We start from the raw sequence: 13,465 nt of genomic DNA on the forward strand, positions 1-13,465 counted from the left end.
CTCTGGTACATGCAGACAATGGAATATTACTCAGTGCTAAAAAGAAATGAGCTATCAAGCCACAAAAAAACATGGAAGTACCTTAAATGCATATTACTAAGTAAAAAGCCAACCTGAAAAAGGTTACATACCGTATGATTCCAACTACATGACATTCTGGAAACGGGAAAACTATGGAGACAGTAAAAAGATCAGTGGTTGCCAGAGGTTAGTGGAGAGAGAGGTGAATAGGCAGAGCACCGAGGATTTTTAGGGCAGTGGCACTACTCTGTATGATACTATAATGGTGGATACAAGTCATTATACATTTGTCCAAACCCATAGAATGTACACCACCAAGAGTGAACCCTACCTAAGGTAAACTATGGACTTTGGGTGATTATAATGGTATATGTAGATTCATCAAATGATTACAGCAAATGTACCGCTCTGGTGGGGATGTTGATAATGGGGTGGCTATGCAAGTGTGGGGACAGGGAGTCTATGGGAAATCTCTGTAACTTCCTCTTAATTTTGCTGTGAACCTAAAACTGCTCTAAAAAAGTCTTTTTAAAAAAGTTATAAAGAACATTAGTAGATTGGTCAAAATAAAAGAACTCTTAATTTTTAAAAATTGAAGTATAGTTAATTTACAGTATTGTATTAGTTTCAGGTGTACAGCAAAGTGATTCGGTTATACATATATGTGTATATACATATATTTTATTCTCTTCCATTATAGTTTATTACAAGACACTGAATATAGCTCCCTGTGCTATACAGTAAATCCTTCTTGTTTATCTATTTTATATATGGTAGTGTGCATCCCATACTCCCAAATTATCCCTCCCCCCTTCCCCTTTGGTAACCAAAAGTTTGTTTTCTATGTCTGTGAGTCTGTTTCTGTTTTGTAAATAAGTTCATTTGTACTGTTTTTTAGATTCCACATATCATATAATACTTGTCTTTGTCTGACTTACTTCACTTAGTATGATCATCTCTAGGTCCGTCCATGTTGCTGCAAATGGCATTATTTCATTCTTTTTTATGGCTGAGTAATATTCCATTGTGTGTGTGTGTGTGTGTGTGTGTGTGTGTGTGTGTATACCACATATTCTTTATACATTCATCTGTTGATGGATACTTAGGTTGCTTCCATGTTTTGGCTATTGTAAATAGTGCCACTATGAACATTGGGGTGCATTATCTTTTCAAATTAGAGCTTTCCTCTTTTCTGGATATATGCCCAGGAGTGGGATTGCTGGAAGATCTTAATTTTTTTTTTTGCGGTACACGGGCCTTTCACTGTTGTGGCCTCTCCCGTTGCGGAGCACAGGCTCCGGACGCACAGGCTCAGCGGCCATGGCTCATGGGCCCAGCCGCTCCGCGGCATGTGGGATCTTCCCGGACCAAGGCATGAACCCGTGTCCCCTGCATCAGCAGGCGGACCCCCCAACCACTGCGCCACCAGGGAAACCCGATCTTAATTTTTGATCTGCCAGTCAGGCATCAGTGATCAGGAAAAATAAAATGTCCATTAGCTTGAATTTCCTATCTCCTTACCTGAAGCCAAACCAACAGCAAGTGATTCTCTAATAATCAGGGAGCAGGAGAACCAAAGGTTTGCTGCCATAGGAGAGGGATACTACTCAGGTTAGTATGAGCAGGCAGAAAGCCAAGTCTAAATATCTGGAGTCAAACAGCCATCATTTTAACCTCAGCCCTAAATTCACTAGTGGCGATGAACACAATTTTAAACTCTTCTAAGCCTTATCTGAAAGGGGAAAAAAAAAGAAAATAATAATGGTACCACTCTCATAGCATTGCTCTTAATATAATGAGATAATGTCTGTAATATACATGGTTCACTTCCTGGCCAAATTAAAAATTAGCCACCAACAATAAAGATCTATAAATATTTTAAACTGAGGTCACTGTCTCAGGATTCCACAGCCCATTTAGTCAACATTTACTGTGTCTCTGATTATACTAGTAGACTCTAGAGCAGTAGAGAGTGGTAAGAAAGAACAGCCCCTGCCCTTGGCACATTTACACTCCTCATGAAACAATTCAAAAGCACTTACAAAGTAACTTGAAAATGAGTGCAGATTATCCTCTGTAGCAGTACAAAAGGAGAGTGGCAGCAGTGTACATTTCCCTGGCAGCAGAGAATAAGGGAAAAAGAGGCCTTTCATGACAGCAGTCTTGACAACCCCTCGTTTTCAACAATGACACAGAGCTCCCGCTCTCTGCGCCCCAGGGCATCCCATGTATACCTAACCCAGGCTAGGCATAGGAGAGGTGGCACGGAAGACTTTTGGCAAACACTGAACTTCTATTCGGTGCTTAGGGACTAGACTAAGTACTGGGGACTCAGACACAGGTCAGAGGACTTCACTGGCTAACAAGGAAAGCATAAAAGTTCTGATAAATGCTGTGAGAACACAGATACAAAGGGTCTCCAGAGAGTGACATAACCAGCCAGGGAGTGGGGGGAAGGTGATCAGCCCTGGTGTCCACTGAGCAGAGTTTTAAAAGGCAAACAGCAGTGAGGCAGAGGGGAAGAGAGAGAATGACAATCCGAAGGAGAAAGCAGCATGGCGATGGGAGAGGGATACTGGTTAGAGGGCTGTAGCAAAGGGAGTATGAAAGGGGCAGTGGCTCAGTTTTAACCCTCTCAAAAGCAAACAACTATATTCGAAGTACTCTAGCATATCAGCTTAAAGAGTAAACTGAGATTTGGATAAATTTATTTGATATCAGTTGAAAAAGAAAACAGATTTGGATAAAATTTATCTTATATGGTAACCAATTATTATTAATTCATCAATTAAGATTTTAAACAAATGAGAGACACACTGAAGATGTGTACTTCAATAAGATCACCCAGATCATAATTTTTCTTAACCCATGACTTTATTATTATTAAAATATTTATTTTAAACATATAAGATCATTCAGCTCTCCTCAGGTGACACCCAAATAAGCTTCAAGTCATTAATATTTACCAAAACACATGAAAACATTAAAGAAATAAAATTACATTCAGTTAATCTAAGATTAACAAGTTCTGGGGATCTAATGTACAGCATGGTGATTATAGCTAATAATACTGTATTATATACTTGAAAGTTGCTAAGAGGGACTTCCCTGGTGGCTCAGTGGTTAAAAATCCACCTGCCAATGCAGGGGACACAGGTTTGAGCCCTGATCCGGGAAGATCCCACACGCCGCGGAGAACTGAGCCCGTGAGCCACAACTACTGAGCCTGCGCTCTAGAGCTCGTGAGCCAAAACTACTGAGCCTGAGTGCCACAAATACTGAAGCCCGTGCACCGAGAGCCCGTGCTCCACAACAAGAGAAGCCACCGCAATGAGAAGCCCACGCACAGCAACAAAGAGTAGCCCCCGCTCGCTGCAACTAGAGAAAGCCTGCATGCAGCAACAAAGACCCAACGCAGCCAAAAATAAAACATAAGTTAATTAATTAATTTTTTAAAAAAGGAAGTTGCTAAGAGAGTAAATCTTAAATGTTCTCACCAACAAAAAAAGAAGTAGTAATTATGTGATGGGATGGAGATGTTAGCTAATAGTATGGTGGTAATCATTTTGCAATATATAAGTGTATCAAAATAACATGTTGTACAACTTAAACTTACATGATGTTATATGTCAATTCTATCCCAACAAAGCTGGAGAAAAAAAAGAAATAAAATACCTTTTTCCTTTAAAATAAGTACTATAGGGCTTCCCTGGTGGTGCAGTGGTTAAGAACCTGCCTGACAATGCAGGGGACACGGGTTTGAGCCCTGATCTGGGAAGATCCCACATGGCGCGGAGCAACTAAGCCCATGTGCCACAACTACTGAGCCTGCGCTCTACGGCCCATGAGCCACAACTACTGAGCTCACATGCCACAACTACTGAAGCCCGCATGCCTAGAGCCCGTGCTGCGCAACAAGAGAAGCCACCGCAATAAGAAGCCCGCACACCGCAAAGAAGAGTAGCCCCTGCTCATCGCAACTAAAGAAAGCCTGGAAAAATAAATAAATAAATAAAAGGTAAAGAAAGCCTGCATGCAGCAATGAAGACCTGACGCAGCCAAAAATAAATAAATAAATAAATAAAATTTTTTTAAGTACTATGTTTTGAACATACACTTCCCTCTCTTGAATACCAACACACAAAAAAATTAAATATCTTTGCCACCCCAGCCCATAAAAATTGGAATGTATTGTTTACTTTCTGCATGTAGTAATATACCACTTAATCATAAAGTGATGCATATTTCAACTCTAAAGGCCCAAATCCTCTGCCCTTAAACACCTAACATATGTGTATGTATATACACATACATGCATGCATATCTTAATTCTCATTCATCATAACTATTATATATCATTATCATATGATTCATTATCATATCGTGATAATCATTATTAATTCAGCAATTCAATTAATACTTGCTGCATCATCTATCATGCACAAGACATTCTGCTAAATGAGGCAGAGAGGTGAATAAAACAATTCTGCTTTTAAGGAACTTGCTAATGGTGGAAAACAAGAATTTAATACAAATAAAACATGCCATAAATACCATAAGAAAGGTATGAATAAACACTAGATCTCAGCTTCCCTGGTGGCGCAGTGGTTGAGAATCTTCCTGCCAATGCAGGGGACACTGGTTCGAGCCCTGGTCTGGGAGGATCCCACATGCCGCGGAGAACTACGCCTGTGAGCCACAACTACAGAGCCTGCGTGTCTGGAGCTTGTGCTCCACAATAAGAGAGGCTGCGACAGTGAGAGGCCCACGCACCACGATGAAGAGTGGCCCTTGCTCGCTGCAACTAGAAAAAGCCCACACACAGAAACAAAGACCCAACACAGCCAAAAATAAGTAAATAAATTAATTAAATTAAAAAAAAAACAAAAAACACTAGATTCAAAGAAGGTAAGAATTTTGTCTTGTTGGAGAGATCAGAAAATGATTCATGGGAGCCCTGAACCTAGATAGTGGAGTAGAAGGACGTGCTCTCACTGCCTCTTGCAAGAACACGAGAATCACAACTAGCTGCTGGACAGTCATCGACAGGAAGACACTGGAACTCACCAGAAAAGATACCCCACATCCAAAGACAAAGGAGAGGCCACAATGAGAAGGTAGGAGGGGTGCAATCACAGTAAAATCAAATCCCATTACTGCTGGGTGGGTGACTCACAGACTGGAGAACACTTATACCACAGAAGTTCACCCACTGGAGTGAAGGTTCTGAGCCCCACATCAGGCTTCCCAAACTAGGGGTCTGGCAACGGGAGGAGGAATTCCTAGAGAATCAGACTTTGAAGGCTAATGGGATTTGATTGCAGGACTTCGACAGGATTGGGGAAAACAGAGACTCCACTCTTGGAGGGCACACACAAAGTGTACGCATCGGGACCCAGGGGAAGGAGCAGTGACCCCAGGGGAGACTGAACCAGACCTACCTCCTAGTGTTGGAGGGTCTCCTGCAGAGGCGGGGGGGGGGGGGGTGGCTGTGGCTCCCGTGGGGACAAGGACACTGGCAGCAGAAGTTCTGGGAAGTACTCCTTGGCATGAGCCCTCGCAGAGTCTGCCATTAGCCCCACCAATGAGCCCAGGTAGGTTCCACTGTTGGGTTGCCTCAGGCCAAGCAACCAACAGGCAGGGAACCCAGCCCCAACCATCAGCAGTCAAGCGGATTAAAGTTTTACTGAGCTCTACCCACAACAGCAACAGTCAGCTCTACCCTCCACCAGTCCCTCCCATCAGGAATCTTGCACAAGCCTCTTAAGTAGCCTCATACACTAGAGGGCATACAGCAGAAGCAAGAACTACAGTCCTGCAACCTGTGGAACAAAAACCACATTCACAGAAAGACAGATAAGATGAAAAGGCAGTGGGCAATGTACCAGATGAAGGAACAAGATAAAACCCCAGAAAAACAATGGAGATAGGCAACGCTCCAGAAAAAGAATTCAGAATAATGAGAGTGAAGGTCATCCAGGACTTCAGAAAAACAATGGAGGCAAAGATTGAGAAGATGCAAGAAATGTTTAACAAAGACCTAGAAGAATTAAAGAAACAAACAGAGATGAACAATAAAATAACTGAAATGAAAACTACACTAGAAGGAATCAATAGCAGAATAACTGAGGCAGAATAACGGATAAGTGACCTGGAAGACAGAATGGTGGAATTCACTGCTTTGGAACAGAATAAAGAAGAATGAAAAGAAATGAAGAAAGTCTGAGAGACCTCTGGGACAACATTAAATGCAACAACATTCGCATTATAGGGGTCCCAGAAAGAGAAGAGAGAGAGAGCACCAGAGGAAATATTTGAAGAGATTATAGTCGAAAACTTCCCTAACATGGGAAAGGAAATTGCCACCCAAGTGCAGGAAGCGCAGCGAGTCCCATACAGGATAAATCCAAGGAGAAACATGCCAAGACACATAGTAATCAAACTGGCAAAAATTAAACATAAAGAAAAATTATTGAAAGCAGCAAGGGAAAAATGACAAATAACATACAAGGGAACTCCCATAAGATTAACAGCTGATTTCTCAGCAGAAATTCTTTAAGCCAGAAGGAAGTGGCATGATAAAGTGATGAAAGGGAAGAACCTACAACCAAGATTACTCTACCCGGCAAGGATCTCATTCAGATTCGATGGAGAAATCAAAAGCTTTACAGACAAGCAAAAGGTAAGAGAATTCAGCACCAGCAAACCAGTTCTACAACAAATGCTAAAAGAACTTCTCTAAGTGAAGAAAAGGGCCTACAAAAACAAACACAAAACAATTAAGAAGATGGTCATAGGAACATACATATCGATAATTACCTTAAATGTGAATTGATTAAATGCTCCAACCAAAAGACACAGGCTTGCTGAATGGATACAGAAACAAGACACAAATATAGGCTGTCCACAAGAGACCCACTTCAGACCTAGGGACACATACAGACTGAAAGTGAGGGGATGGAATAAGATATTCCATGCAAATGGAAATCAAAAGAAAGCTGGAATAGATAAAATAGACTTTAAAGAATGTTACAAGAGACAAGGAAGGACACTACATAATGATCATGGGATCAATCCAAGAAGAAGAGATAACAACTATAAATATATATGCACCCACATAGGAGCACCTCAATACATAAGGCAACTGCTAACAGCTATAAAAGAGGAAATCGACAGTAACACAATAATAGTGGGGGACTTCAACACCTCACTTACACCAATGGACAGAAAATCCAAACTGAAATTTAATAAGGAAACAGAAGCTTTAAATGACACAATAGACCAGATAGATTTATTTGTTATTTATAGGACATTCCATCCAAAAACAGCAGATTACACTTTCTTCTCAAGTGCACATGGAACATTCTCCAGGATAGATCACATCTTGGCTCACAAATCAAGCCTCAGTAAGTTTAAGAAAACTGAAACCATATCAAGCATCTTTTCTGACCACAACGCTATGAGACTAGAAATGAATTACAGGGGAAAAAAACGTAAAAAACACAAACACATGGAGGCTAAACAATACGTTATTAAATAACCAAGAGATCACTGAAGAAATGAAAGAGGACATCAAAAAATACCTAGAGACAAATGAGAATGAAAACACGATGATCCAAAACCTATGGGATGCAGCAAAATCAGTTCTAAGAAGGAAGTTTATAGCTATACAAGCCTACCACAAGAAACAAGGAAAATCTCAAATAATTAATCTAACCTTACACCTAAAGGAACTAGAGAAAGAAGAACAAACAAAACCCAAAGTTTGCAGAAGGAAAGAAATCATAAAGATCAGAGCAGAAATAAATGAAATAGAAACAAAAAAACAATAGCAAAGATCAATAAAACTAAAAGCTGGTTCTTTGAGAAGATAAACAAAATTGGTAAACCATTAGCCAGGCTCATCAAGAAAAAGAGGAACAGGACTCAAATCAATAAAATTAGAAATGAAAAAGGAGAAGTTACAACAGACACCACAGAAATACAAAGCATCCTAAGAGAGTACTACAAGCAACTCTGTGCCAATAAAATGGACAACCTGGAAGAAATGGACAGATTCTTAGAAAGGTATAACCTTCCCACACTGAACCAGGAAGAAATAGAAAATATGAACAGACCAATCATAAATAATGAAATTAAAACTGTGATTTAAAATCTTCAAACAAACAAAAGTCCAGGACCAGATCGCTTCACAGGTGAATTCTATCAAACATTTAGAGAAGAGCCAACACCCATCCTTCTCAAAGTCTTCCAAAAAATTGCGGAGGGAGGAACACTCCCAAACTCATTCTATGAGGCCACCATCACCTTGATACCAAAACCAGACAAAGATACAAAAAAGAAAATTACAGACCAATATCACTGATGAATATAGGTGCAAAAGTCATCAACAAAATACTAGCAACAGAATCCAACAACACATTAAAAGGATCATACACCATGATCAAGTGGGATTTATCCCGGGGATGCAAGGATTCTTCAGTATATGCAAATCAATCAATGTGATACACCATATTAACAAATTGAAGAAGAAAAACCATATGATCATCTCAATACTTGCAGAAAAAGCTTTTCACAAAATTCAACACCCATTTATGATAAAAACTCTCGAGAAAGTGGGCATAGAGGGAACCTATCTCAACATAATAAAGGCCATATACGACAAACCCACAGCAAACAACATCATTCTCAATGGTGAAAAACTGCAAGCATTTCCTCTAAGATCAGGAAAGAGACAAGGATGTCCACTCTCACCACTATTATTCAACATAGTTTTGGTAGTCCTAGCTGTGGCAATCAGACAAGAAAAATAAATAAAAGGAATACAAATTGGAAAAGAACGAGTAAAACTGTCACTGTTTGCAGATGAACTGATACTATACATAGAGAATCCTAAAGATGCCACCAGAAAACTACTAGAGCTAATCAATGAATTTGGTAAAGTTGCAGGATACAAAATTAATGCACAGAAATCTTTTGAATTCCTATACACCAGTGATGAAAAATCTGAAAGAGAAATTAAGGAAACACTCCCATTTACCATGGCAACAAAAAGAATAAAATACCTAGGAATAAACCTACCTAGGGAGACAAAAGATCTGTATGCAGAAAACTATAAGACACTGATGAAAGAAATTAAAGATGATACAAACAATTGGAGAGATATACCATGTTCTTGGATTGGGAGAATCAATATTGTGAAAATGACTATACTACGCAAAGCAATCTACAGATTCCATGCAATCCCTATCAAACTACCAGTGGCATTTTTCACAGAACTAGAACAAAAAATTTCACAATTTGTATGGAAACACAAAAGACCCCAAATAGCCAAAGCAATTTTGAGAAAGAAAAATTCAGCTGGAGGTATCAGGCTCCCTGACTTCAGGCTATACTACAAAGCTACAGTAATCAAGACAATATGGTACTGGCACAAAACCAGAACCATAGATCAATGGAACAAGATAGAAAGCCCAGAGGCAAACCCATGCACCTATGGTCAAACTAATCTATGACAAAGGAGGCCAGGATATACAATGGAGAAAAGACAGTCTCTTCAATAAGGGGTGCTGGGAGAACTGGACAGCTACATGTAAAAGAATGAAATTAGAACACTCCCTAACACCATACACAAAAATAAACTCAAAATGAATTAGAGACCTAAGCGTAAGTCCAGACACTATAAAACTCTTAGAGGAAAACATATGCAGAGCACTCTGTGACATAAATCACAGCAAGATCCTTTTTGACCCACCTCCTAGAGAAATGGAAATAAAAGCAAAAATAAACAAATGGGACCTAATGAAACTTCAAAGCTTTTGCACAGCAAAGGAAACCATAAACAAGACCAAAAGACAACCCTCAGAATGGGAGAAAATATTTGCAAATGAAGCAACTGACAAAGGATTAATCTCCAAAATTTACAAGCAGCTCATGCAGCTCAAAAACATAAAAACAAACAACCCAATCCAAAAATGGGCAGAAGACCTAAATAGACATTTCTCCAAAGAAGATATACAGACTGCCAACAAACACATGAAAGAATGCTCAACATCATTAATCATTAGAGAAATGCAAATCAAAACTACAATGAGATATCATCTCACACCAGTCAGAATGGACATCATCAAAATATCTAGAAACAATAAATGCTGGAGAGGGTGTGGAGAAAAGGGAACACTCTTGCTCTGCTGGTGGGAATGTGAATTGGTACAGCCACTGTGGAGAACAGTATGGAAGTTCCTTAAAAACTACAAATAGAACTACCATATGACCCAGCAATCCCACTACTGGGCATATTCCCTGAGAAAACCATAATTCAATAAGAGTCATGTACCAAAATGTTCATTGCAGCTCTATTTACAATAGCCCCGAGATGGAAACAACCTAAGTGTCCATCATCGGATGAATGGATAAAGAAGATGTGGCACATATATACAATGGAATATTACTCAGCCATAAAAAAAAATGAAATTGAGCTATTTGTAATGAGGTGGATGGACCTAGAGTCTGTCATACAGAGTGAAGTAAGTCAGAAAGCGAAAGACAAATACCGTATGCTAACACATGTACATGGAATTTAAGAAAAAAAAAGGTCATGAAGAACCTAGTGGTAAGACAGGAATAAAGACACAGACCTACTAGAGAATGGACTTGAGGATATGGGGTGGGGGAAGGGGAAGCTGGGACAAAGCAAGAGAGTGGCATGGACATATATACACTACCAAACGTAAAATAGATAGGTAGTGGGAAGCAGCCGCATAGCACAGGGAGATCAGCTCGGTGCTTTGTGACCACCTAGAGGGGTGGGAGGGAGGGAGATGCAAGAGGGAAGAGATATGGGAACATATGTATATGTATAATTGATTCACTTTGTTATAAAGCAGAAACTAACACACCATTGTAAAGCAATTATACTCCAATAAAGATGTAAAAAAAATGTTGAAAATTCAAAAAAAAAAAGAAAAATTGTACAGATTAACAGGTTTGCAGGGCCGAAATTGAGACACAGATGTAGAGAACAAACGTATGGACACCAAGGGGGGAAAGCAGCGGGGGGGTGGGGGTGGTGTTGTGATGAATTGGGCGATTGGGATTGACATGTATACACTGATGTGTATAAAATTGATGACTAATAAGAACCTGCTGTATAAAAAAATAAATTTTAAAAATTTAAAAAAGAAAACAAAGACTAAAAGCTCAGTAACAACCTATTTGTCCATCTGGACGGGTTTGGGTTCTATTATGGTACAACCACAGGCAGCTAGTGAAAAGAATGGGGCAGCTCTGTCTCAGTGATAGATAAGGAAAAGAGATAGATAAGGAAAAAGCAAAGTGCAGACCAATGTCACCACACACAATGAGTGGGTTTCTTATTTGTTTGGTTTAAGAGATATGGGGATATATGTATATGTATAGCTGATTCACTTTGTTATAAAGCAGAAACTAACACACCATTGTAAAGCAATTATACTCCAGTAAAGATGTTAAAAAAAAAAAAAAGAAAATGATTCATGGAAAGAAACTAAGGATTAGCTGGATTTGTTGGGATTTAGAGTGGCAAGAGAGAGAAGAAGCAGGAGAAAGCACAGGGGGAATTTAGAAAATAGTAAGGGAGTCTGGTTTGGCTGGAAGAAAGTGTACAGAGTGGAATGGTGGGAGAGATTGCTAGAAAGTTAGGACCATTAGGAGATCCTAAATTCTGCCACATCTTTAATAGGAAGCAACATACTTGGAGCCATGTTTTAGTACAAATAACCTGGCAATGGACACTAGGACAGAGTCAGATGGGGAGAAAGTAGAAGCAAAGAGACCTGTTAGGAGGCATTGAGCAGAATCTAGGCAGGATGTGATTATGACCTGAACCAGCACCATCTTTCTGCAGAAATGAGAATTCCAGAGGGAAAAAACTGGTAGCATGCCATCACCATTCATAATCAGCACTCACCTCCATGTTTCTACTGCTCCTTCCACTCCTCTGGCTCCACAGTCTGTGACGAAGGCAGAGCCATTGGGCAAGAGAACACAGATGGCCAAGTAACGGACCCAGCCGCCAACATGGTGTTCTGCTAAAAGTCATCCCGGAAAACAGTACACTTTGCAAGTCAGCTAAAGTATTTTAATTACCAACTCTTAGTAATAACTATTACCAAAATTTATTCTATATACCCTTTAAAAATTAAGTCAAGGGGGGGACCTTGAAGATGGCGGAAGAGTAAGACGCGGAGATCGCCTTCCTCCCCACGGATACACCAGAAATACATCCACACGTGGAACAACTCCTACAGAACTCCTACTGAAGGCTGGCAGAAGACCTCAGACCTCCCAAAAGGCAAGAAACTCCCCACGTAACTGGGTAGGGCAAAAGAAAAAACAGAGACAAAAGAATAAGGACGGCACCTGCACCAGTGGGAGGGAGCTGTGAAGGAGGAAAAGTTTCCACACACTAGGAAGCCCCTCCGCGGGCGGAGACTGCGGGAGGCAGAGGGGGGAGTTTCGGGACCGCGGAGTAGTGCACAGCGACGGGTGCGGAGGGCAAAGCGGGGAGATTCCTGCACAGACGATCGGTGCCGACCAGCACTCACCAACCCGAGAGGCTTGCTGCTCACCCACCGGGGCGGGCGGGGCTGCGAGCTGAGGCTCGGGTTTTGGTTTTGGACGGAGCTCAGGGAGAGGACTGGGGTTGGCGGCTTGAACATAGCCTGAAGGGGTTAGAGCACCACGACTAGCCGGGAGGGAGTTCGGGGAAAAGCCTGCACCGGCCGAAGAGGCAAGAGACTTTTTCTTCCCTCTTTGTCTCCTGGTGCACGAGGAGAGGGGTTTAAGAGCGCTGCTTAAAGGAACTCCAGAGACGGGCGCGAGCCGCGGCTAAAAGCGCGAACCCCAGAGACGGGCGCGAGCCGCGGCTAAAACCGCGGACCCCAGAGACGGGCGGGAGACGCTAAGGCTGCTGCTGCCGCCACCAAGGGGCCTGTGTGCGAGCACAGGTCACTCTCCACACCCCTCTTCCGCGGAGCCTGTGCAGCCCGCCACTGCCAGGTTCCCGGGATCCAGGGACAACTTCCCCGGGACAGCGCACGGCGGGCCTCAGGCTGGTGCAACGTCACGCCGGCCTCTGCCGCAACGTCACACTGCCTCTGCCGCCGCAGGCCGGCCCCGCACGCAGTGCCCCTCCTTCCCCCATCCCCCAACCCCCGGCCTGAGTGAGCCGGAGGCCCCAAATCAGCGGCTCCTTTAACCCCATCCTGTCTGAGCGAAAAAACAGACGCCCTCCAGCGACCTACACGCAGAGGCAGGGCCAAATCCAAAGCTGAGCTCCTGTGAGCTGTGAGAACAAAGAAGAGAAAGGGAAATCTCTCCCAGCAGCCACAGAAGCAGCGGATTAAAGCTCCACAATCAACTTGATATACCCTGCATCTGTGGAATACCTGAATAGACAAGGAAT

The sequence above is a fragment of the Phocoena phocoena genome, chromosome 17, assembly GCF_963924675.1.
Source record: "Phocoena phocoena chromosome 17, mPhoPho1.1, whole genome shotgun sequence".
NCBI lineage: Eukaryota > Metazoa > Chordata > Mammalia > Artiodactyla > Phocoenidae > Phocoena > Phocoena phocoena.